The sequence below is a fragment of the Urocitellus parryii genome, chromosome 6, assembly GCF_045843805.1.
Source record: "Urocitellus parryii isolate mUroPar1 chromosome 6, mUroPar1.hap1, whole genome shotgun sequence".
Classification (NCBI taxonomy): Eukaryota; Metazoa; Chordata; class Mammalia; order Rodentia; family Sciuridae; genus Urocitellus; species Urocitellus parryii.
Window position 1 is genome coordinate 59,337,281 of NC_135536.1, and position 25,308 is coordinate 59,362,588.

Genomic DNA, 25,308 nt, shown 5'->3' on the forward strand with positions numbered 1-25,308 from the left:
CACTTTGTAGGTGAAGAGACAACCTATAGAGTAGAAGAAAATGCTTGTAAATATATCTGACAAGGGGCTGATACTAGAATAAGAACTTCCGAAATTCAACAGCAGTATGACAATCTCCTTGAAAAACAGATAATAGAACTAAATAGACATTTCTCAAAAGAAGACATTCAAATGGCCATCAAGTATGTGAAAAAAGTAAACTAAGCATCACTAATCATTAGGGAATTGCAAATCAAAACCACAATGATATATCACCTCACCCCAGTAAGAATGGCACTCTTAAAAAGATTAAAGATAACAAGTGCTGGCCAGGAAGTGGAGAAAAGGGAACCCTTGAGACTGTTGATGGAATGTACAGTAATACAGTCATTATGGAAACCAATATTGAGGCTCCTCAAAAAGTTAAAAATACAACATAGATCCTGCAATCCCAATTCTAGGAGGATATAGATTCAAAGGAAATGAAGTCAGTGTGTTAAGAGATCTCTATACCACCATGTTCACTGCAGCTCTGTTCACCACAGCCAAGACGTAAAAACAACCTAAATGTTGGTCAACTGATGAATGGGTGAAGAAAATATGGTACAGAAACATAATGGAATAGAATAGTATTCATCCATAAAAAGAATGAAATCCTGTCATTTGATACAATATGGTTGGAACTAGAGGTCACTGTGTTCGGTGAAATAAGCCAGGCACAGGAATATAACATGATCTCACTTACATGGGGAATCTAAAAGAATTAATCTCAAAGAAATTGAAAGTAGAATGGTAATTACCAGAGGCCAGGAGAGTAGTAGGGACAGAAATGGGGAAAAACTATATAACGCAAACTAACTTGAAGTTAGATTAAGAAAAGAAGCTTTGGTGTACTAATTCACACTATGGTAACTATAAATAATAATGCATTCCAAAAATGCTAAAATAAACAATTTTGAAAGTTTGCATCATAAGAAAATTAAAATGTTGATGAGATAAATATATTTAACTTGCTTTAAACATTTTGCAATAGAGGCATGTATTAAATATTAAACATTACATGCTATACCATTAGTATGTACAACTTTGATCTTTGTATTTTTCAGTTTAAAATTTAATTTTTAAAAGAAAATCCTATTTCATCTCTTTAGCTAGAGAATTAGCTAGCAAACTTCTTTGGGTCCATCTCAGGAACATAGGCTGAAGGACCAGCTCTGAGATGCATTGTTATGCTGCTGCACTTTGCGCTCCTAGTTTTGAAGAACCTTAAGTCAATGTGTGATGGGTTTCAGAGGTTTTTTCATCACTACTAGTAATTGAGATTGCTAATTACCCCGAAGCAGACGGGAGAATAAATGTAACAGCTCCCATGTATGCTTGAATTTTTCAAGCCACTGTGTTTTGCCAGGTCTCACAAACCATGGGCTCACCCTCTAGGTTCAGATCCCTCCTACTTCCCACTCTCCCAATATTCAAATCCACTCCTACCTTTAGGCTACATTCTTCCCTAGAGACTTGAAAAGACAGTGCAAAACAGATAAGACTCAATAAGAACTCAATGAGCGAATGTACAGCTTTCTCTACTAACGCAAGAAAATGTTGAAAACAAATATACCACTTAGTAAAAGCACAGAATGTTTCCCTTGAAGAAACAGAAATAGCTAGAATGGGGAAATGTGAACACTCTTCTGAAACTGCAATTTTCTTTACTAGTTTGCCAGGCAATTTGCAATCTAAAAGGTAGCAATCATTGGTAGTAATTTGCTGGTAGCAGTCATGTGAATGAACTTGTACCTGAATGGCTAGAGGCCCCCATACTACCTAATCTTGTTTCTGTTCCAATTCTGTGACCTATGGCAAAAACACACCAACATATCCATCGATTGTTTACCCTAGGTGGTCTTTCATGTGTGTCCCCAACAGTATTGCGTCTATTGCCCTCCTTTTTTAAAAGCCTCCTTCATCTGCTTCTTAGTGTGCTACCTACAAATATGCTTGTTCAAAGAAAGAAACACCTCCAGAAAGAAAGAGTGCACCTGGTGTTTGAAGTTGATGGTGCATTGTTGACCGATGACAAAAAGAAAAGTGAACTCCTCAACTCCTATTCTGCTTTTGTCCTTATGGTCAAGGGAAAAGACATTTAGACTCAAGTGAGTAGAACAAACACTGGCATGTGGGAACTCAAGCTCGAGATGAGAGGAGAGGTTGTAAGGAAGTGCCTATGGGCCACAAATAAGTTCAAATCTCTTGACCTGAGGATTATATCTCAGGTTACCCAGCAAAGTTTAACCTGAAGTTGAATAACTCCAGTGGGTAATTTTTAGAGAACTGTGCAGAGAGTAAAAGTTGCTGAAAATCTAAAAACAGTAAATGTGATTTTCATTTTCACGAGAGGTAAAGTATACTGAGTATAAACTTAAATTCTAGGCAGGACCATATGATGAAAGGCAGAGGTTGGTGACCTTTCATGGTTGATACAAACCTTTTCAAAATACAGTTCAAGTAATGGATAAGTAAAATACAACATGAATATTTATCTTCCAAAATACGCATATGTATATAAAACTTGCATACAGTCTCAGGACGTATATAGATCCCCTTAATTTAATTCATAACTTGACTAATGAATTCATTAAGAAAAACCATCTATTTAAAATCATTTATTTGTTAGCAAAGTTTCTAACTAGTAAATCTATAAATTTGATCATTTATATATTTATTATATATAATCATACATATGATTATATATATTTACTTAGTACATTCTGATAAGTTCAAAATCTTTCTGTGGACAAGATAAAAAAAGTGAATTAGCTATTAGCAAAATTAATTTCCTATCTCTTTAACACATATTTACCAAGTACCATTATGTGTCACTTATAGATATTAGGGATAAAGTGGTGCAAAATTGGGACAAATCCTGCTCGGTGCATCGGCACATGCCTGTAATCCCAGTGGCTCAGGAGGCTCTGGCAGGAAGATGGCAAGTTCAAAGCCAAACTCAACAAAAGCAAGGCACTAAGCAATTTAGTGAGACCTTATCTCTAAATAAAATACAAAATAGGGCTGGGGATGTGGCTCAATGGTCAAATGTTCCTGAGTTCAACTCTAAGTACCCCCCCCCCAAAAAATAATCATAAAATAGGACAAATCCTAACATTAGAAGGCCTTCTAGACTAGTAGAGAATTCAGACAAGTGACAAGTAAACAAAATAATTTAAGACAGTGATCATTGATACAAAGAAATCAAGCAAAGTGACGAGATGAACATGAAGGATGTGGAAAGAGGCATGTTAGGACAGTCTCTCTTAGGAGGCCATATTTGATTGGAGACCTAAAGCTTGGAAACACTCCATCTGAGACCTCTAGCTTCACTTATACAACTGTGAAGAACAGGGGAAAGGAGAATTGCAGACCAAAAGGAAAGAAATTCGGTTTATTCAAGGAAAAGAAAGACTAAGGAAAATAGTAGCCTTTGGTCAAAGCCCAGACCATTTAGTGCCTTCAGACATGGTAAGGATTGTGAATTTTATTCTATGAAATGGAAAGGCATTTGAGGATTTTAAGCAGGGTAATGACCTACCTGACATGCTGGTTGAAGTGTGGCAAATAGACAATTCTGGGCAGGAGAAGCAGGTTACAGAGGAGCAGGTAAGGCAGCTTGGAGAAGGGCAGCAATCATGGCGATGAGAAGTAAGTCTATGCAAAATGTGTTCTGAGGATTTTTCAATAGATTGGGTGTGGAAAAGAGAAGTAATTACGGCCAACTCCTAGGCTGTTATCTTGAGCCTACCTATCTATGAGGTAGGAGAGTAACCCTATTTATGGAGATAGGGGAGACTGGGAAAGGAACAGGAGTGGAGACAGGAAAAACATTAAGTGGCTTTAATTTTAAATGGTTCATATTAAAGATTAAGAGCATGCTACTAAAAATTTTCAAGTAATAATGTAAATGACAACATCCTTGACCTACTCTTGCTCATTTTTTTATTAATAGCATGGTTTAACGTAGAGAAAGAATAATTTTAAAATATATAAATAAAAGGAATTTAAGATTGAATTTGGGTTAAAAGCATGTGCCAAACATAATAAATTAACTTTTAAATAAAATGCAAATTCCTTCTCCTGGGTCCAAAACCTTTACATTTAAGTATAGATTGGGAGAAATGTGGCTTACAGCAGCCTGTCAAAAGATCATTGGGTTTTGGTTGACTAGAAATTTAAATTCCAAATATATTGCATATAAAAGATTCAGCAAACTGGCATATGACCAACACTGAAGCAAAAATATTTTGTTGGCATTATTACTATCATTTTTTAAAAGTTTAAGTAAATATATAAGGTCTGTCAAAATATCTAATGCAGTTTTAAGATGAATTAATAGAAATAGGATATTTGTAGTATGGAAAGTAATAATTCCAATTTATTCTATTCTGATGAAACCACATATGTATTATTAGAGTTAACTATGTAATGGCTATAGACAAGCTTTCCAGGGGAAGATAGTAAAGGAACTAACAATATACATGGAAGATATCAAAAAATGAGGATGTTTGGACAAAAACAAAGGAGGACCACAAGAGATATATGAAGGGTTTTCATGTTATAAGAAACCAGGCTTCTGCTACAGAATTGCTACAGGGTACAGAAGAAGAACAGTTGCATAAAAATACCAAAGAACTCTCTGACAATCTGAGCTTCCCCATGAAAGAATGAGCCCCAGAAGAGGAAAGAGTTTATAATATCAGAAGTATTTGTGAATTGGTGGTTGTCCATTGCAGACATAACAATGCTAGATGACTGTGACCACACAGATACTGTTCTTCCCTGTGTTTCATACTTGATCTATACATGCATACTTATAATGATTGATTTTTTTTCTTTTTTTTTTTGATAGAAAGAAGCAAAATAGAAATTGTCAGTGATTTTTTTTTTAATTTAAGAATATCAGAGATGAGGAACATGCTCTCCAGCTCAGTAAATGCTATATATAGGTAATGTGATAATGTGAAAAATTCTTTCCCAGAACCTGAGATGGAGCATATAGAATGTGGCATTAGGGTTGTCCTATATGCCCTTAAAATCCTGCTAAGAAGTAGCCAGGCCATGGTTTGGTCTTGCTTACGCACATGGCTTAGTCCCTACTCTCATCTTTCTAGTTAGTAACCCATTACTACTATGATATAGTTTTCAGTATTTTATTTGATTAATGGAAAGATAAGAATAAATAAATAAATAAATAAATGATATATATATGTATAATAAATAAAAGATATATTAAAATATATATAATAAATAAGATAATAAGGTCCTACCTGAAGTCATTATTGAAACAAATAATGCACTTTAATAGATGGTTTTAAAGCCACAAAACAAAACCATTTATCCATTGCTCACTTCCCAGCAGAATGTGAAATTCAGCCGCTGTGCGAATTACTTCCACGTTCTAGACTCGCATATCTCAATGACTATATAATGTCTCCACTTGAATGTGTGAGAGTTTCAAATACAGCATACCCAAAATTGTCTCTTGATTTATATTTCTAAATCCTTTCATACCTCCAGCTTCTCCACATTAGGAAACTGCACCTCTATTCACCAGTTTCTCAAGCCAAAACCCTGGAGTTTGCCCTTAAGACCACCCTATTCCTCTCCCTCTCCTCTGTAAGGTTGGTCAAGTCTTCCTTCTTCCATAAAGATGACATCCTTTCACTTTTTACAGTCTTCTTGGCTATTACCCTGGCTATTACCTATGACTTCTGAATGCAACTGGACTTCTTTTTATCTTCTCATTCAATTTCTATCTCTATGCTGAGTCCTTGCTCTCAGTCTGTAAGTTTGTCAGTGTCTTCTCCAGTATTAAAAATCAATAACTTTCCAGTAATTTTTACCTGGTCAAGGTCACCATCATAGTTTTCCTGGCTTCCCATGTCAGCTCCTACCAGTTAAATGTGTCATTTCCCTGAGTAAATTCAACTGTCTGTCATAGTCACGTAGATAATTAACTGCTTACCATGGCCTTCAGAGCCTTAGTGGATTGTTTCTGGTTTTGTTTTTTGCTGTGCTGGGAAACTCAGCCCTGGCCCTTGAGCTAGCTAGGTGAATGCTGTACCACTGAGCTAAGTTATGTCCCCACCAGCAAGGCTCAATTGTGACATCTACTCACCTCCATCTATATCTCATACCTACCATTTCTTCTCTCATCATGTTCCACTCTTCTTTCAGTTCTTCAAAACACCAAACTCTCCCCCATCCCAGTTTCTCCAGGTTGTCTGTTTCTTCTGCCTACAGTTCTGTCTCCTGCTTTTCTCTTGGCTGGCTCTTTCTCAAACTCTCAGGTTTCACCTTAAATTTATCCACTTTGGAGAGGCTTCCTTAAAAAACCCTCTCTAAAGCAGACTCCCTGTCAATGCCTCTTTTCATTTTGTCTCATTATCGACTGCTTCACTTCAGTTATTCCTTTCTAGCATTTGCTACGAATTTTAATTATTTTACTTATGTATATGTTTTCCTGTTTGACCCAGACTATAAGCTCTGAAGGACAAGAGTATACATTTTGTTTACTGTACACAGGACAGGGAAATGTAGCATTAAAGGACAGAGGCTCTGAAGCAGGACTGCCAGGGTCCAAATGCTGCTTTGCTAATTCATAGTTTGCTGACCTTTACTACTTTGACTTTAATGACTTCTTATATGAAATATGAAAAGGAAAACATACTTACTGCAAAGGGTCTTAGGAGGAACAACAGATATAAAGTGCTTAGCATAGAGTCAGCACACAATCAATGTAAGTTATTTTGATTTTAGAGCCTGCCTACCTAAGTGCTGAGTAAGTATTTGTTAAAAAAGAATGACACCTTTAAACAGTGGTCTTTGCAAGAAATGTCAAAGCCAACTGGAGATAATCTATCAGATTAAGAAATGATCCTTATCTTGAAGCGATTTGTAACCTCAAATAAATTGCCGTGGTTGTTCATAATCTGTTCATTCATTCTGGGTTGACTTCCCAAATGGTTTTTCTAACTATCCATCATTTTCTTTAATCCCTCAAAGGACCAATCACAATCTTTACCATATAGTACATGAAAACAATAAAAATTGGTGACCATCAATATTCAGTTTCCCTCCCCTCCACTTGTAAATTTAACTCTGACTTTACCTCCTTTTGCATCAATTTTTAAATAGAAAGGTCCCCCTTTTTCCACGATCAACTCTTTCAATACCTCTTAATTTACCTCCCTATGACCTCTGGATGCAACTCAACTCCTTTTTATCTGCTCATTCAACTTCTATCTCTATGTTGAGTCCTTGCTCTCAGTCTATAAGTTTGTCAGTGTCTTCTCCAGTATTAATCTAACTTTCCAGTAATTTTTACCTTCCTTTTATGACCATATTTCCTGCCCTACTCAAAACATTTATTTCTCTGCTGTCCATTTTTTGTAACACACTCTCCAGCAACATTTGTCACTCTCTTTAAAGGACTGGCTCCTTTCCAATATGTCACATATTTCCATCCATGGTTTTGTTTTTCTCTCAGTATGATCTTTCTAATCATTATAGTTCTCTATTAATAAATCAGATGCTTTTTGTGTTTAGCCTACTCTATTTTTTTCTTCCCTATCAAAGTTTAGAACATTTTGCATCTGTAATAGCACCACATACATTTCTAGTATATTTCAAATACTTTTTAGAATACTGTATACCTATGGATATATAGATAGATAAATATTCTGTCTGCTAGCTTTTGATTTCATTACAGTTCCTTAAAGGGGATGCATGTGTTTTATCCATTTGTGCATGTTTATTTAATAGTTTAGCACCCACTGTGCTTCTTTTAGTACTTGCAATGTTTTATCACTGTGCCAAGCACTTTACCTTTAATCCTAATACCAAGAGGGAAAAGAAAATGTATTATCTCCATTTACAAATGAGGACATTGAATCCTAAAGTGGTCAGTTTACCTGCTTAGCACACCAGCTATCTTTTTTTTTTTTTTGTGGTGCTGGGGGTCTTGTACATGCAAGGCAAGTATTCTACCAATTAAACTAAGCTATATTCCTGCCGGCAAGGCTCAATTGTGACATCTAAGGATGATAGCCCACCAGCTATCATCCTTAACCATCATATTGTATTTTTTCCTAGATGTTTCCAGAGTAAAGAGAGGGGAGATAAGAATGGTTCAAGTTTTATAATAGGCCTAGATGTATAATCCCAATCTCTAAAACTGCTTCACCAATACATGTGCTTCTTTTATTATCTGTTTCTAGCCTCTAATATGTTTTTTTAAACAATAGCTTAAAGCTAAATGTTATTAAGTTGAAAGCAACAGGTAAGATTACATTCTGTTGTTTATTAAACTTTCAATTTTTTTTTCATGATTTAGTTTATTCTATTACCTTCCCAGACCATGGCTACTAATATTCTCTGCTTTGTAAGAAATCAGCAAACAAACTCAAGTTCCAATCTTTCACCATGTTGAGAGATAGGAACTTGGTAGAGGGAAATGCAAACATTAATAAACAAAACATATCCAAATAAACTAAACAACATTATATTCTTTTATTTATTAAATGCTTCATAATTTAGGGACCTGTATTTTGCTTGATCTAAATAAGTAGCAATAGGTAAGATAGGGAGAAAAGGTGAGCCACAGTGAATAAGTAAAAGTGAGAGCTAAGATAGAATTTATGAGAGAAATAAAAACAAGCAACTGAGTGGAAAGAGAGAACCAAAGGAAGAAATATTCTCTTACCTAAGTGACAATATTTTAATTCCTTAGCTTCAGCAGCATTAACTCTGAAACTACTAGATTCATGTAATATATATTTGAAAATTATAAATCACCTATAAACCACTTGATATGATTATCTTTACACATTTCTAAAAGTCCAGACAACAGAATGGTATGAGAAAATGGAAGAAATGGAAGACTTCACTTAAATAAATAAATAAATAAATAACCCCTTGTATCTGAATTTTTTATACGAAGCATGTATTACCTTAATGTATGTGTACAGATTTATTCTAAAATATAGTAATTGCCCAATAAAGACAATTCCCGATTAATGAGAGGAATTTTTAGAACTTATCTTTGTTCTTAAGGGTTATAACTAACAACATAACTACAAAGGTATAAAACACAAAGTTCAAATGACCTGGCCCAGTCTCTCTCTTCAGAGGAGAAAACTCTACAGAGGTAAAGTGATTCACTCGGTATCATGAGAAATTTATCATTTAAGATTGGAAGAGATTAATCAATCAGTGAAGAAAAGAGAGATGTGTCAAATAAGTTAACCAACAAATAGCCAGAAAAACTTGTCACAAGCTGCTTGGTTCACGCTGCTCTGTAACCTCCCCAGATGACTGTTGCCAAGAGCCTTTGCTCTGGAAAGAAAACAGGGCTCTTTCATTTGTTCTCCTAAAGGAACTGCTTCCTGCTTGGGCCCCACAGTACTAGAAGGCAGGAGCCAGAGAAAGCTCAGTGGCTGTAGCTAACTTAGGAAAGAAGAAACCAAGGCATCTGACACCATCAGAAACAAAAAGAATGATTCACTATGCAACAAGATTTACAATTCTCCTACTGTGTGCCATGCTGAACACATCTGATAATGTTAATAGGAACAGGGAGAACATGAGTGAGGTCCCAAGAAGCCTCAAGTCAGAAGACAAACAGCTGAACCAAAGTACAAATAAAAAATATGTATGCATAATCCAATACCATTCAGCAAAACAATGAGCACATTTTTTAAAATGAAAACCAAAATAGTTTGACTGAATGACTAATACTACATATGCACATATTTTCATGAACACTATCAAAGACAAGTTGTCCTTTCCCCTTCTTCATTGAAATAAACTTAATCTAATGAATAAAAAGATGCTATTACAATTTTGGCTGTCATTCAGCATCAAATCAGACAAGTCTTGCTGCCAGTCCATTCTGACTGAAGACTTGGCAGGAGCTAGACTTTGTGAGATAACCATACCACTTTCTGTATAGCTTCTTTCAGGACAAGAATATAAAAATCTTGCTTTTCAACATTTTAGACACTGTGATTTTTAGGTTTCAAAGCTTTAGATGCAGACCACAAAAGAATTATAATTAAATAAAAAATTTTAAATATTTTAAGCCTCCTTGTATGCAAAACTGGTACAATTTAAATCAACTCTCTAGATGTAGCAATGCCAGTTTCTTCACTTTAAGACTGTGCTATAGTTGTGCAAAGTGTTAACTGTCATTTGAGAAAACTGGGGAAGGAGACTTGGGTCTTCCTTCAATATTTATTTGTAACCACTTGTGAATCTATAACTATTTTAAAAGAAAAAGAATCTAATCTCTAAGCCATATTTTCTGTAGCTGACATTTAAAATGTGGGTTAAATCACAAATCAAGTGGTGAATCCTTTGGTTTAAGGGTTATGAATTGTGTTACCTCCAGGGGTTATTTTCCATAAGCTGTCAGTCCCACTAACTTCCTTTTAGAGGTTTTTCAGTATAACAAGCATTCAAGCAGTATTCTAAGAGCTAAGAAAAATTGCACCGTTGGCAGCTATAAGACACCTGGACCACACTTCATCTTGTTAATAGAGTTTCAATGCAGATTTGTCTATGTTCTTATTTCATTGCAGCCCTCATTTTCTTCCATTTGTTCCCCATAAAGTGTTTTCATCATCAGAAAAGTGATTTTATAACAGGTACTAAATATTTCCTCAAATCGTATTTTCTCGATCACTTTTCTTTACCTTTCTGGTAAAATATTTTCTTTTCTGTAACTAAAGCCAATCTAATATGCTTTGCCATTGGAATGTAAAAATATAACCTCTTTTTTTTAATGGGGTGTCTTTAAATTTCTAGGTAGTTTTTCGCATGAAATCATTCTCTACTATTGTTATTGGATGGGAATATTTTAGAGTGACACCTGTGAATACACTGGTACACTAAACTAAGCAATTTAAACATGTTCCATACTTACTGTCTACCATCCTGCAGATAGTGGGAACACAGGAACAGCCCTGTCTTTAATTTGCCAGCCAACTTTGAAACCATGAAAGCAGCCGGATGACATAGGAAGCAGAAGGAAGGGTTATGGAAGCAGGAGGAACTTTGTGGCTGAAAGCGCGAGAAAACTTTAGATGTTGAAGAGCAGGGCCCAATTAAGGATAGACTTTCTAGAAGAATGTCAAGAGGTGTTTGACCAATTTTTTCAGTGACAAATTTTTTTTTAAAAAAGTGAGATCAGTGGTGTTGATATATAGTTGACTATAGCAATATCATTGCTTAAGCAAGGACTTCAAAGCCTAGACCAAGTTCGCTGTCTAGTGCTTGATTTGGGGATCCTCATATAAGGCTCATTGGTGTGTTCTGGTATTTGTCACACAGCAGGATGGGTGAACAAATGGTTGGGTCCACCTTAATCATATAAAAGACTATTTACAGAGTTTTCGTTTATCCTCGGAATTTTTAATTATTTTTATGGTAAATCGGTGACTAACAAGCCATAGTATTCCTTGCTTTTCACATCAATGCAGTGATTAAGGGGCACTGCTATAAAAGGAGGTGATGAAGGGAAGCAGAGGTGTCACTGTGAGCTTCTTTCTTTGAGGCAAATGGCAGCACCAGCTGCTACTTCCTCTCTCCTGAGATTAGAGAGAATGGATGGCCACTTTTATAATTGCAATGCATTTAAATCTGTTTGCAAGGGATTTACTTATATCCTACAGTCAATACGTTTAGTAAACCCAAAAAAAAAAACCCTGCTTGCAATGACAACTTCTTAAACTGCATTAAGCAGCTTTGTTTCCAACTCCAGTCAATAGAGAGACAACATGCAACTCCACTGTGACGTCTGGTCTATTTGCCATGGCCCATTAATTAACTTTGGGAGAAGTCCTTCCCTTGATTGAATTTTGCCGCTGTACATAGAGAGTAACAAGATGTTATAGCTGAAAGAAACATTAAAGTCTTCTGACCCAATCCTCATCTGACAATGATAGTTTCAGCACAAATATATGTCTACTCTTGACCACTAAACAAAAGAAAGTCCTTCCAAGGTGATGTAGGTTGGATTTGGTTTGTAGCCCAAAGGCTCATGTGTTGAACAGTGGCTTAATCTTCAATGTAGCACTGTGCAGAGGTAGGGCCTTTAGGAAGTTATTGATCATGAGAGTTCTGACTTCATTAATGGATTAACCTAATCTATTGATGGGTTCATAATCTGAATGGACTATTGAGAGATAATAGAAACTATAGGACGTAGGACCTAGTTGAAGGGAATGGGATCTTAAAGGTGTGACCTGGGGGACTACATCTAGTCCCAGGTCCCTTTTCCTCTCTCTTTCTCTCCCCCTCCCTCTCTCAGACTCCATGAGGTAAAAGCTCTGCTCTCCCATGCCTTCTCCTCCATGAGTTCTGCTTCATTGCAGGCCCATAACAATGGAGCCGTCCAACCATGGACTAAAACCTTGGAAACAATGAACCCAAATAAATCTTTTGCTCCTTTAAGTTGTTTTTCTCAGGTACTTTGTCATAGTGACTAAAAGCTGACTAGCACATTAGGATCTTACAGAAGACTTGCTAAACTGTCATTAAGGAAAATTAAATATATAATGGAAAAATGATTCAAAATATCATGGGCCTGTGATCTGAGAAATTCAACATCAATAAACTGTTTTTCTTGATCAATATCCAAATACCTTCTTACAGTCAGCAATACCACCTTCCCACCTTAGAAGACAGAAGAAAACCACAGGTAACAGAAGTAAAAAAGAAAGAAACATGGCTGCATCAAACTTAAAAACATCTATTCACTAAGAAAACAACCAGCAGAATGTAAAGGAAGAGAATATATTGAAATCATATATCTGATAAAAAGTTAAAATTTGGGCTATAGAAAGAATACCTATAACTAAACAACAACAAAAACATAATAAAAGGAAATTGTTAAGAACCTGTCAAAGGATTTGAATAGATATTTCTGCTATACAAATGACCAATCAGCATACGAAAAGATGTTCAGCATCATTAATCCTTAAGTTAATATAAATCAAAACAACAATCATAAATCATCCACAACCACTAGGATAAGCCACTATTCTTTTTAAAAAGAAAGAAGGGCTGGGGATGTGGCTCAAGCGGTAACTCGATCGCCTGGCATGCACAGGGCGCTGGGTTCCATCCTCAGCACCACATAAAAGTAAAATAAAGATGTTGTGTCCACCGAAAACTAAAAATAAAATAAATAAATGTTAAAGAATTCTTTGTCTCTCTCTCTCTCTCTTAAAAAAAAAGAAAGAAAAAATAAGTATTGCTGAAGATATGGAGAAACTGTTGCGCATGATAACAACAATAATATAAAATGATGCAGTTGTTATGAAAAATAGTGCAGAATTTCCACAAAAAAATGTAAAAGCTTATGATCAATTTAGCAATTGTACTTCTGGGTATATATCCAAAAGGATTGAAAATAAGATTCAAATAAATATATCCACACCCATGTACATAGCAGCATTCTTCACCAAAAGATAGAAATAATCTAAATATCTCTTGATGGTTGAATGGATAAAGATAACATGGTATATCCATACAATGAAATATTATTTAGTCTTTAGAAAGGACATCCTGCTATAAACCACAGACATGGATGAATCTTCAGGGTATTATGCAAAATGAAATAAGCCAGCCACAAAAAAAAAAAAAGAAAAATACTGCTTGATTCCACTTATATGCAGTCTAAGATATTCAAATGCTTAGAAACAGGAAGTAGAATGGTGGGTGGTAGGGGATGGTAGTGGGGATGGAGCAATGGGAATAGAGTTTCAGTTAGACAAGATGAAAAAGTTGTCGAGAGAGTGGCTCCACAACATTATGCACAGAGTTAACACTATAGCACTTTAAATTTAAACACGGCTAAGATGGTAAAGTTTATGTTTTTTATACAATTAAAAAAAAAAGAAAAAGGGCAAGTCACTGCACGATATTTTATGCAATGGTTTCTCACTGACAATCAGCAGCAGGGCCTAAAGAATATTTGGATTATCACTGCTGCTCAAGGAGATGGGAAAAGGAGGGACAGATCACATCCCTCACCTCTAAGAATCAGTGACTCCAAACTTCAGTATTAGAGATCCGCATGCATGAAGATAGAATATGAAGTGAGGGAGGACAAATGATGGTTGAATGAAATAACTTGAACAAGTACAATCTTATTTATCCTCTGCAGTAGGCAGATTTCTTTTTGTTATATTAGAAAATAGACAAGCACTTAGACAGAGTTTAGTGACCCCTGCTATGTTTGTGTCCCTCCAAACTTTGTGGTGAATTTTTTAATTTTTATTTTTATTTTTGTTTTTTGGGATACCAGGAATTGAACCCAGGGCTGCTTAGCCACTGAACCTTATCTCCAGCACCTCCACCTTTTTTATTTTAATATTTTTGGTTGTAAATGGACACGATGCCTTTATTTTGTTTATTTATTTGTTTACATGAGGTGCTGAGGATTGAACCCAATACCTCACACATGCTAAGCAAGAGCTCTACCACTAAAGCCACAACCCCAGCCCTATATTTTTTTTATTTAGAGACAGAGTTTTGCTAAGTTGCTCAGAGCTTCGCTACCTTGACAAGTATGGCTTTGAATTTGCAATCCTCATGCATCAGCCTCCCAAGCCTCCTGCAATTATAGGCATGCGCCAATATGCCCAGTTCATGTTGAAATTTAACCCCCATTGTGGTGGTATCAAGAGTTGGGTCTGGGAATTGATTAAATCATGAGGGCAAAGCAAAGGGACTAATGCCTTTATAAAAAATGCTTTAGAAAGCTGCTCTTCTGTTCTTTAGCCATGTGAGGACACAGTATTTGTCCCCTTTTTTGCCCCTTCTGTCATGTGAAGAGGCAACAACATGGCATTATCTCAGAAGCAGAAAGCAAGCCCTTATCAGACACCAACTCAGCCAGATCCTTAATCATAATGTCCCAGTTGCCAAAACTGGGAGAAATCAATTCCTATTATTTATAAATTATCTAGTCTATGGCATTTTGTTATAGCTTCAGGAACAGACTGAGACAACCCAATGATAAAGTCAGCATCTTTGGCTGAATTTTGGGAGGAAAGAACCATGTCTTCTCTTTTATAAAGAAGTATCTAACACAGATTTGCCTATGAAATTATTTTTAAATGTTACTGAAATTGAATTCAGCTCAGAAAGCTAATGTTTTGAAAAGAAAACATCAATTACCACACCAATTTGTTCCTCAGAGCAGCTATTGACACTGTAGATGGCACAGAAAATATTGATGAGTTTACCAGATCACAAAAGATTAATTTGTAGAAAACAAAGTAACTTCAAACTTTGTACCATCTTCATAAGCTTGTTCTTTTTAAAAAAAAAAAAAAATTAGTTGCAAATGGAAACAATACCCTAATTTTACCCATTTGATTTTATGTGGTGCTGAGGATCAAATTCAGTGTTTCACACATGCAAGATGAGAGCTCTACCACTGAGCCACAACCCCAGCCCTTGTTCTTCTTTTTTAAAAATTATTTTTAATTATATTTATCAGGTTACATTTTTACATAACTCCAAAATAGCAGAATATGATTTGCTCTAATCAGGCTCCAGGTATACCTATGGTTTTTTGTAATACCCAAATGTGTACATCAACAAACATACGAACACATGTACATATGCCAGGTAATTAAGTCACAAGAAACTTATTAAGTCTAGTTTTAAAGATGGTGATAGATTAACTTTACCTGAAAAGGAAAAACTTAGATTGTCCTATTTGTTGAGTCAAGTTATTCAATCTGAAATCCAGTGACACATGAGTGATTGATGGAGGAAACACTTTATGTAGGTGAAGAACAATAAAATAGATATTTTTAGAAATGGCATTGCTACAGTTATCATTAGAATAATATCAGATAACAATTATTGCCAGGTGTAAGTTTTAATAAGAGTTGGTAAATATATGTGTCATTTGTCCATATAATGGATTTATATGAATATTGCCATATCTCATATATTTCATCTCTTTCATCTCTAGTTCCTATGGGGTTTGGTATAAAGAAAGCAGTCAATAAGGATCTGATGAGCTAAGTGTGTTCATTCTTTTATCTGTGTTATGCTCTTGAGTAGTTGAAAGTTTCAGGTGCAATTGCTTATTAATCAAGGCAAAAGTTTTAGTATCCTGGATGTCAATGAGAAAATCTGCTGAAGAAATAAGAATGAAATCCAACATGTCCAAGGCAGGCCAACTCTACCTACGCAAAGATTTCTAAAGAAATGTAAAGAGTTTATATGGGCCTCACAACATTACTGCAGCATTAGTGAGAGCTGATATTGGGGCTTTTCCTATCACATACTATAGCTACATACCACGCACTACAGATTATAGCAACTTCATAGGAAGAGGCTTGGAGGAATAAGACCACACCCTACCTCAAATAAGGGTAAAATACTGCATATAAATAGATGGGACTGTTATAGTTTCCCCAATCCTTCTCCTACCACAAAGTCGTTTAAGCCATGGAACATCTGTATCACCTAAGAACTACTTGCTGGACATATAGAACCACTGGCCCTATTCAAGATCTAATAAATCAGAGCTTACATTTTCACACTGATTTTCACACAGAACTTTACATTTTATAGGATATCACAATGTTCTAGTAATAAAAAATGGGTAAGAACAATTCTGATCTTAACCATTAAGAATTTTATTCTTAGTGAAATATTGAACAAGGACAATGCTACCTAAACACATCAATAGAAGTAAAATAATAGGATGCTTGATTCTCACCTTGATTCATACTTGACTCCATTATGATAATAGCAAAGAAGTAGGAAAATCAGTACCGTAATAGGTGTTATTTATTTGCAAAGTAATTCCTGAAGGAAGACTTCAATTCCGAGTAAACAGTAATATATGAAGGCCTCCATATTAGTGTTCAAAATGATGAAAGAATATAGTAAAGGTGATGCTGTTGCTTTCTCATAAGCTTAAAATCTGTATCATTTCCAATACTTGGTAAAATGGTAAGTATATCCAACTGCCCACAAGGCATTGTATTTTGATGCCTGGATGGGGAAAAGTCAAACTAATTCAAGAGATCAATTGTTGTCTGGTTTAGTTATATTTTAAGAAAACAAAATAAAGTTGTGTCCCTTCAAGATTAGGATTTCAGAACTGATTAACCTAGGCAGTCATAATGATAACTGAACAAGCTCCATGTGCCAGATCAGAACACAAGACAGCACTGTCTGTTCAGTGTAACCTAAACTCATGAGCCATGAGAAGGGGATACTAAGGGCATCTGCAGCTGAGTCTCCTCAGGAACAACTCAGCATGGGAACAGTGATCAGAGGCCTTTGCTGGCCCCAATAGGAAAGCTCTTCACTGGGGTTTTAAATTGTGTGCTTAGCCAGATCATGAAATGATGCTCTTTAGGACTCAGCACCTTCCTCAAATTGGACCTCTCTTTGCTGGTGATGCCCCATCATGGTCACCGAGGAACTGCAGTTATTCATTATGGATTATGTGTACACATTTCAGCAAGGCAGTATCTGTCTCTGTCCTCCCTATCAGACATCACAAGGTTAATGTGGAAAATGCTCTCTGAGTGCTAATCATGTATGAAAACTGCTACTGTGCGGAAGAGGAGCAAGAGACTAGGAGTAACTGAGAAAATGCATTCCTTTGCTAGACTATGTATGCAGAGAATCGATCGACTGAGATGCATATCCTTGCAACTTCAGAGGAAAACCAGTGACAGCATGCCTCCTTTCGAGGACACAATCAGTATTCTTACTGCTTGCATCACATGCATTATGGTGCTGCAGCACTTTTAACCACCTGTGGTCTGGAAGCTTTCCCCGTCAGAGAAATGAACAACGTTTTTTTTGTTTTTTTTTTTGTTTTTTTTTTTTAATTGGTGTAAATGAATTGTAGGGAACAGTGGGTGTTTCTTTGTGGCATATGCATATATGCACATAATTTGATCAGTGGCTCTCCACAGTGCTTCCCCTTACCCTTTCTAATTTCCCCACTTCTTTCTTCTACCTTAGTGATCTCCCTCTTATTTTCATAAGATTCATTTTCTTTGTTTTGTTTTGTTTTTTTTTTCTTTAAGGCCAATTTCTTTGGGCTTTGCCATAGAAAAGGAAGGGTGGGCTTCTATAAAAAGAAAAAAATATTGTTATTTTGTCATCTATGAAAGACTTGTGTTTGTTTTTGATTCTGTGACATAGTGACATTATGAGAAGATGTTATAACAAGTTTAGTTTCTTTTACATGCCAAACATTTTTTTTTTCATTTTAACCCTTTTAAATGCTTTTTGTATTTTTTACTACCTAATTTGATATGAAAAATTTATAATATTCTTTACCTCTCTATTGCTAAATGTATCTCATGAGCCCCTGTTTCTTCACCTTGGCCAGTTAAAGGTAACTCAGTGTTTCCCCGTTGAAAATCAGTCTGTTCTGAGCAACTCCTCAGCCCATTCAGAACTCTCCGCTCATCTTCTTCCTCTCCTTCTCACAGAGCGCTGGACTCCAAACAGCAGAGCACAGGGAGGTGCATTCCCCATGACTTGCACTTACTACCCTTTTAATTCTTATTATCTGCAAATAATAATGGCAGATCTTCTTGGAGTATCACGTGATATTTTGACATATGCTTATATTATGGAATGATCATATCAAGCTAATTAACATAGCCATCACCTCGCATGCTTATCTTACCACTTTAACTTATCTTCATGGCTTCTGGCTCTAACCTGTGGCAGCCAGGACCACACACTTTGCCTTCTGATGTCTAGAAGTACATTGAGTGGTAACAAGCTCAATTAGGCCACTCCAGGGAAGTACTTGGGAAGCATCTGGTGGGGGTGGATCATAAAAATCTTTCTGATGGATTCTTACACTAGACAGTCCCCAAAGACTTATATCCTGCAATATCCACCAATCTAATACTATTTTATCATCCTGTTCTCCTAGTGGACACATAGTTTACCTAAGAGTCTCTTATTACTCATAAGCTACACCCTGGGGGAAAAGACACTGCTCTCAGACCCCTTAAATCTATCTGAGATTTTAATCACTACCCCTTCCACCAGGAATAACAAAGGCACTGAGTAGGTACTGGACCCTTCTCAGAGACCTGGGAAGTATCTAAATCACATCCCCCTTCCATTCTCATCCCCTCTAACCAGGACAAAGGTATTTACCTTATAAGCCATACTGCCCACACTAAGGGCTATGGTCCGAATGTTATGCTCTAAATCTTCCAAACTTCATCTCCTACTATTTAAAGTCAAGCTTTTTAAATTCATGAAATCTGTTTTTCTAACCCGACTCCCTGGCTCTTTCAATTGAAAGCTATAGCTTTTGACTTTTATCTCTGCTATAGATATACAAAAGTAGGCACAAGAGCTCAAAGGCCAAGAATTTGACTCTTTTCTTTCTATACCATCTCTAGTCTGCATAGCAGAGCAATATAGATAACTTTCACTGCTGTTTTGATGATAAGGAAAAACGAAGGGGTAGAAGGAATTGGAAAAGCACATAGTTTAATATCAAAGTATTACACTGCTACACATGACTACTTCTTCAGCAGGGGATGCTGAACATAATTGTGTGTTTTCTGGATAATGTGGGATCCTTATTGGCCTGGTGGTAATTCTTTCTGTAAATGCTTTTTAGTTTCCTGCTTCTGCCTCTTCTGTCAGACTGTCAGTCATCCCTGTGATATTGACGGCCACCTCCAACAATCTCTTCTCTGCCTCTTTTCTAGTTTGCAGTTTCTTGCCTGCTATGAGCTGGGAAACCAGAAAAACCAAGCTTGTTAAAAAATTGTGTGCTAAAGAAAAGTCAATAAAGCCCTGGCCCTGAGTTAAGTGCATGCCTTTGTAGCCACAATGTCAGCCTTAAAGGATGCTTTTCCTTACTTCTAAGTTTGTACTGCATTCCCAAGGGTAGAGGTTGTCAGAAATTTCACCTCTGAATAAGCAGGTCATTACTATAATTTAAAGCATAGTATGTATCATTCCCCTTCATAAAAATGACACAATAAAAGCCTTGTAATTTATACCATGAGCATCATGTTTGAACTTAGAATGGGAGTCAAAGTCCAGTAGGTTATTTCCAGACATCTCTACAAAAGGCAAGCACTCCATTAGAGAGCAGTGGATTTTTCTTTCTCTCTGTTTTCATTGACTAAAGTGTATTTCCATTTTTCTTTCCCATGAGGACACTGACTTCAGTTATTCAGGGTTCAGAGTTTTGACCCAGCTGCTACCACAAAGGTTCCAACAGAACATCTTAAATTGTGAGAGATTGGTACACAAATTGGGCTGTAAAATCAAGACATTTTCTGATAATTGCTTGAGAAGGTCTCAGATTAGAAACAAAGTCTAAGATAAAAAAATATATATAAGGCACCCAGGTCAACCTTTAGGAAATTCTTAATCATCAAAATAAATACATTAGACAGCAATTATCTTTGTTCCACATCCTAACCTCTGGAGGGAAAAAACTTCCTGACTTTAAAGCTGACATCTTTTAGCTTTGAGGCTGTTCAGTCTTTCTCAAGCATCAAAAGCAAGGATGCTCCTGGTGAATAGGTACCAAGGAGCAGCCACACAAAGCTAATTCCATCACCCTCATGAAACTCCAGGAGCTTATTAAGAGTTCACTCCTAGCTTTCACAGCAGAAGACATTTAGTATTAGCTCCCTGGAACTAGAGTCCTCTGTCTACTTGGTTTTCAGTTTGTCTCTTTTCTTCTCCATCTCTCACCTGCTTATGGGAGGAATGTGCAGCACTAGCAGGTAAGCATCCAAACATAGAGCTTTTCTACAAATAACAATCTCATTAACTATAATCTTTATATCCTCCTGGATGATGCAACATTCAGATCTCACTACCTTCCCCCAGTAGCAGCTCCACAGTTAATCTCCTATACTATTGGTTTAGTAGGAATTTTGTCTCTTAATTTGGACACTCAAAATAAGTCTTTATTGGACACACAATAAGCATTTAATAAATTTATTCTTTAGGAAATGTTTATTTGTACACCAAGTGTTAAAAAATGAATTACTACAGTCCCTGCCTGCATATCACCCAAAACTTAGCTGCTTAAAATAACATACACTCATTATCTCACAGTTTCTGTGAGCCAGGAGTCAGAGTACTGCCCTCATAGGCTTTATAATCCAGTGAGGGATACAGTAAAACAAATTATCCATTATGTTATGCTGTGATGATCAATGCCTGCTCCTAAGATCCAGGCAGAGGGTAGGATGATATAAATGGGTTTGGATGTGCAGGCTGCAATGCTCAAACACATGCTTAAGAGTCTTTTCTTGGGGTAAGGATGTAGCTAGGGAGGGCTGAAGGAGTGTGGTGTGACAAGACAGCACTCTCTCTGAGCCACCAAATTCCAATCAGAAATGTGAAGAAATCTGAGAAATCTAAATTCAAACCAGGTTTTCCAGGTTATTATCATTGTGCATCTGTCAGCTAACAATATGCCACCATGTATATTCTTACACAGACCTCTTGAACTTCCTGGCTTGACCAGGTCTAACACTATGAAGATGGCAATTCAGAGAAATTAGTTCCTAGGAAATATACTTACCCCAGACTAGGAGTTATTCCAGGGAGTGGAAGCCATAAGAATCTGAGGGCAGGGAGTACAGTTGAGCTACTGTGCTCTGAGATCCATCACCACATTTGCATCAAGGCCACTGCTCCCAGCCATGACTGGGTTGTACACAGCCAATGCTGGGCCTGGCAGAGGTAATAAAGGAATACCATTCTTTGGAAATATAGGAGTCCTCTAAAGGACACCTTTGGCTCGATGACTCCCCAGTGTCATTGCTACACCCTTGTTAGAACTGTTCAATAGTCCAGCATACTTCCACCCAATCCTCCCTCCTTCCTCCTCTCTCTCTCTCTCCCTCCCTTTCTTCCTCCACTAGCTCTCTTTCTTTCTTTGGAAATCAGACCTGAATTGCTGTCTGGAAGCTCGCTAAATCTCACCAGCAAGCTCCCTATTTTCTCTCAGAGGTGTTTTAGTCCCTAATAAATTCATTGCATACCAACCAAGTCTTGGCATTGATTTACCAGAAGACTTGGACTAACCGTAGAGAAAGGAAGGATTCTGACAATAATCTTATTAAAACCAATTTATTGGAAAAGGATACTCTATAAGTTTTTCTAGAAAGGAATCCTTATTAGAAGAGAGTATTTATTGAATTTATCATCATTTAAGCCATGTAGATGGGTCTTTGCCTTCATTCACATATTAGCAATTTTTTAAAAAATCTCTGTGACCAAAATACTTGACAAGAACAACTTGGAGAAATAAGAGTTTATTCTGGGCTCATGGTTTCAGAGCTTCAGTCCACAGTCAGTGGTCTCCATTGCTCTGGGGCTGAGGTGAGGTAGAATGTCATGACAGAAGGGCACAGCAGAGAAAAGCTGCTCAGCTCATGGCAGCCAAGAAGTAGAAAGAGAATGAGGGGAGCCAGGTACAAAACAAAATTTCCAAGGGCAAGTCAAGTGATCTGTTTCCTCCAGCATGCCCCAACTGCCTACAGTCACTACCCGGTGATCGATTCAAACTATTAATCCATCAAATGGATTAATCTACTGATTTAGGTTAAGGCTTTTATAATTTAATCGTTTCACCTCTGAACACTACTGCATTGCCCAACACATGAGATTTCGGAGGACACCTCACATCCAAACCATAACAATTCACATTCCCTCCCAAAAGGAATTCCTGAAGACTACCCTTTCTATCCCCAACGCTTGATAATAGTAGAACGTATGAGAGATTTTTTTAATCATCAACATCTACATAGGTGTTTGTGATGATATTATTTATAAAGGGTGGAAATAATTAGTATATATACAATAGGAAATATCTAGATTAAAATATTGGGGTATTCTAACAAATTAATATATGGCCATTAGGCATATCTATTGATGTCTCTACATCCCAATAGAGTCATGCATCATTTAATGACAAGAAATGTGTCATTAAGTGATTTCATCATTGTGTAAACAGCGTAGAATGTGCTTACACAAACATAGATGACATAAGTCAGTCACTGGAGGCAACCAAGAAATGTGGTAATCAAGAAATGTCGGAGGCTGCTGCTTGCATAACATGGTATACTGTTTTGCAATAAATTTTTTATGAGTCAAAAGAATAGACTCTAATTATTATAGTATAGGATATTCAATACATACATATGTAATATAATCATTTGTTATCACTATCAAGTTTTATGCTGTTCAGAATTCTATGCACTATACTTCTCTGTGACTGAGAGCACAGTTTTGTTTACACCAGCTCCACTACAAACATGTGAGTAAATGCATGTGCTAGATGTTATGACAGCTATGACATTGCTAGACAAAAAATAAATAATTTCTCAATTCCTTATAATATTATGGGGCCATTATTTTTATGTAATCTATTGTCAACTTTTTGGTGGGGCTTATTCATTTGGTTTATCTTCATTTTCTTATTTATTTTCAGTGAACCAGCATCACTTATATAATAAATAAAAATGAGAGATATAACTGGTTTCCGTGGATGAAAAGGGTAGAAGTATTTTGTGATTTGACTTAGATCAGAAAGGAGGGAGAAAGGTCATTATAGTTCTTGATGAGGGTTTTTTAAGGAGCAACAGAGCCAGGAAACATCACCACTGCAATGTGAGGTTCTGTAGAGTCCATCCAAGGAGTGGCAGAACACGTATAGGACCTGATTCAAAATCAGGAAATTGGGATCTAGGACACATGAAGTTCTCATTAGGAGTGTGATTTACCTGTATTTCCTGGGCTTTGTGCCACTCAGCTAGTGTCAGAAGGGGCAGTAGTATGGAGTGCCAATTCTTAAGAAAGAGGAATTCATTTCAAGCCCATTAAACATCCCACTATTTTTGAGGAACATGAATTAAGACTCAGATTCCCATCGTGTTTATACGTGCAACTCTGCTGGAGGAAACCTGTATGTTACTGTGGTTCTGTCCCCAAGCATGGCTGGGCTAGAGGAATGGGGAAATTTAATCTCACCAATGCCTAGATGTCATTTTATACTTAAAAGATGTTCCCATTCTCCGAAATACATAATCAATAAATACGCAAATTTCCTTGTCTGCTCTCAGATTTGTTCCCACACTTTCTCCTTCTAATTGCATTCTCAGGCTCTCTTAGCACTGGTTTGGGCTGTATTGGAAAGTGGCATGATAGAAAAAGACAAGGCATTTCTCTTTCTGCCCCAGAGGCATCTCCTCAAGTACCTACGTCTCCATTGCCACACACCCTTAAGAAACAGCTTTGGCTCTATGGTGCTTGCCTTAGTGTTAGCTCCCTACAGATAACTCCTTGTCCTGCCAGCCCCGAGGGTATTAGTAGCTCCCTGCAGTTGCTAACCTCTGGGTTTTTCTATTGTCCATCATTAGGCCTAGACCTGTCACCTACCCACCAAACAGCCCACTACTAAATGCCCTCTTATTAAAATGTCTAAAGTGATTTCTACTTTCCTGAGTCAACCAAACTGATATAGGTGATCTCATCCAGTCTGTCCCCTGAGGAAGTCCTAGGGATGGACTGCCAGGAGTTCATGTGATGTCTATACTTATGAAGTTTTCCATAATTGCGTGGAAGTCAACCATCCATATTAATGCAAACAACAAATTACATGCATTTTTCAGCAGCTTATTTTAAAAAGTAGGAATATCATAGGCTCAACCAGTCATAAGATTATTCCTTTTTTTTTTTTGTCTAAAGAGCTAATAGTATGAATAATAATAGGACTAACACAGTGGTTATATTACTTAAAGTCATTCACGGTGTAATCACTGAATCTATTTTAGTTCAGTTTAATGTACAAGGTGATCCGAAACTTTTTAAAAATTTCCATCAGTTCTTCAGCCACCTTAAAGAAGGCTTTCTCTAGCCCTATTCTTTATTCTTCTCTCTGTTGATGAAGGGTTCCTTTTCTGTACTTGCCAGACCCTCCTGCCTGAAGCCAAAGCAAGATTTTTATTTTTCACCATATTTTCCAGATTAGTCTCCTTTTTCTCATCTCTCCTTCCTTCCCCCTACAAATCCCAACTGACTTCATATAAAAGTGTGACCCAACATTTGACAGGATGGGCCATGACATGTTCAGACTGGGGTGAGAACCTCACATCACATGTGATACACACAAAGCAGAGTCAGAAAATAACACAGAAAAAATTGAGCCTTCTATGGGTGGTGGGACACCCAGGGAGACCATGTAGGTTTGAAATCCTGGCTTCTCATGCACAA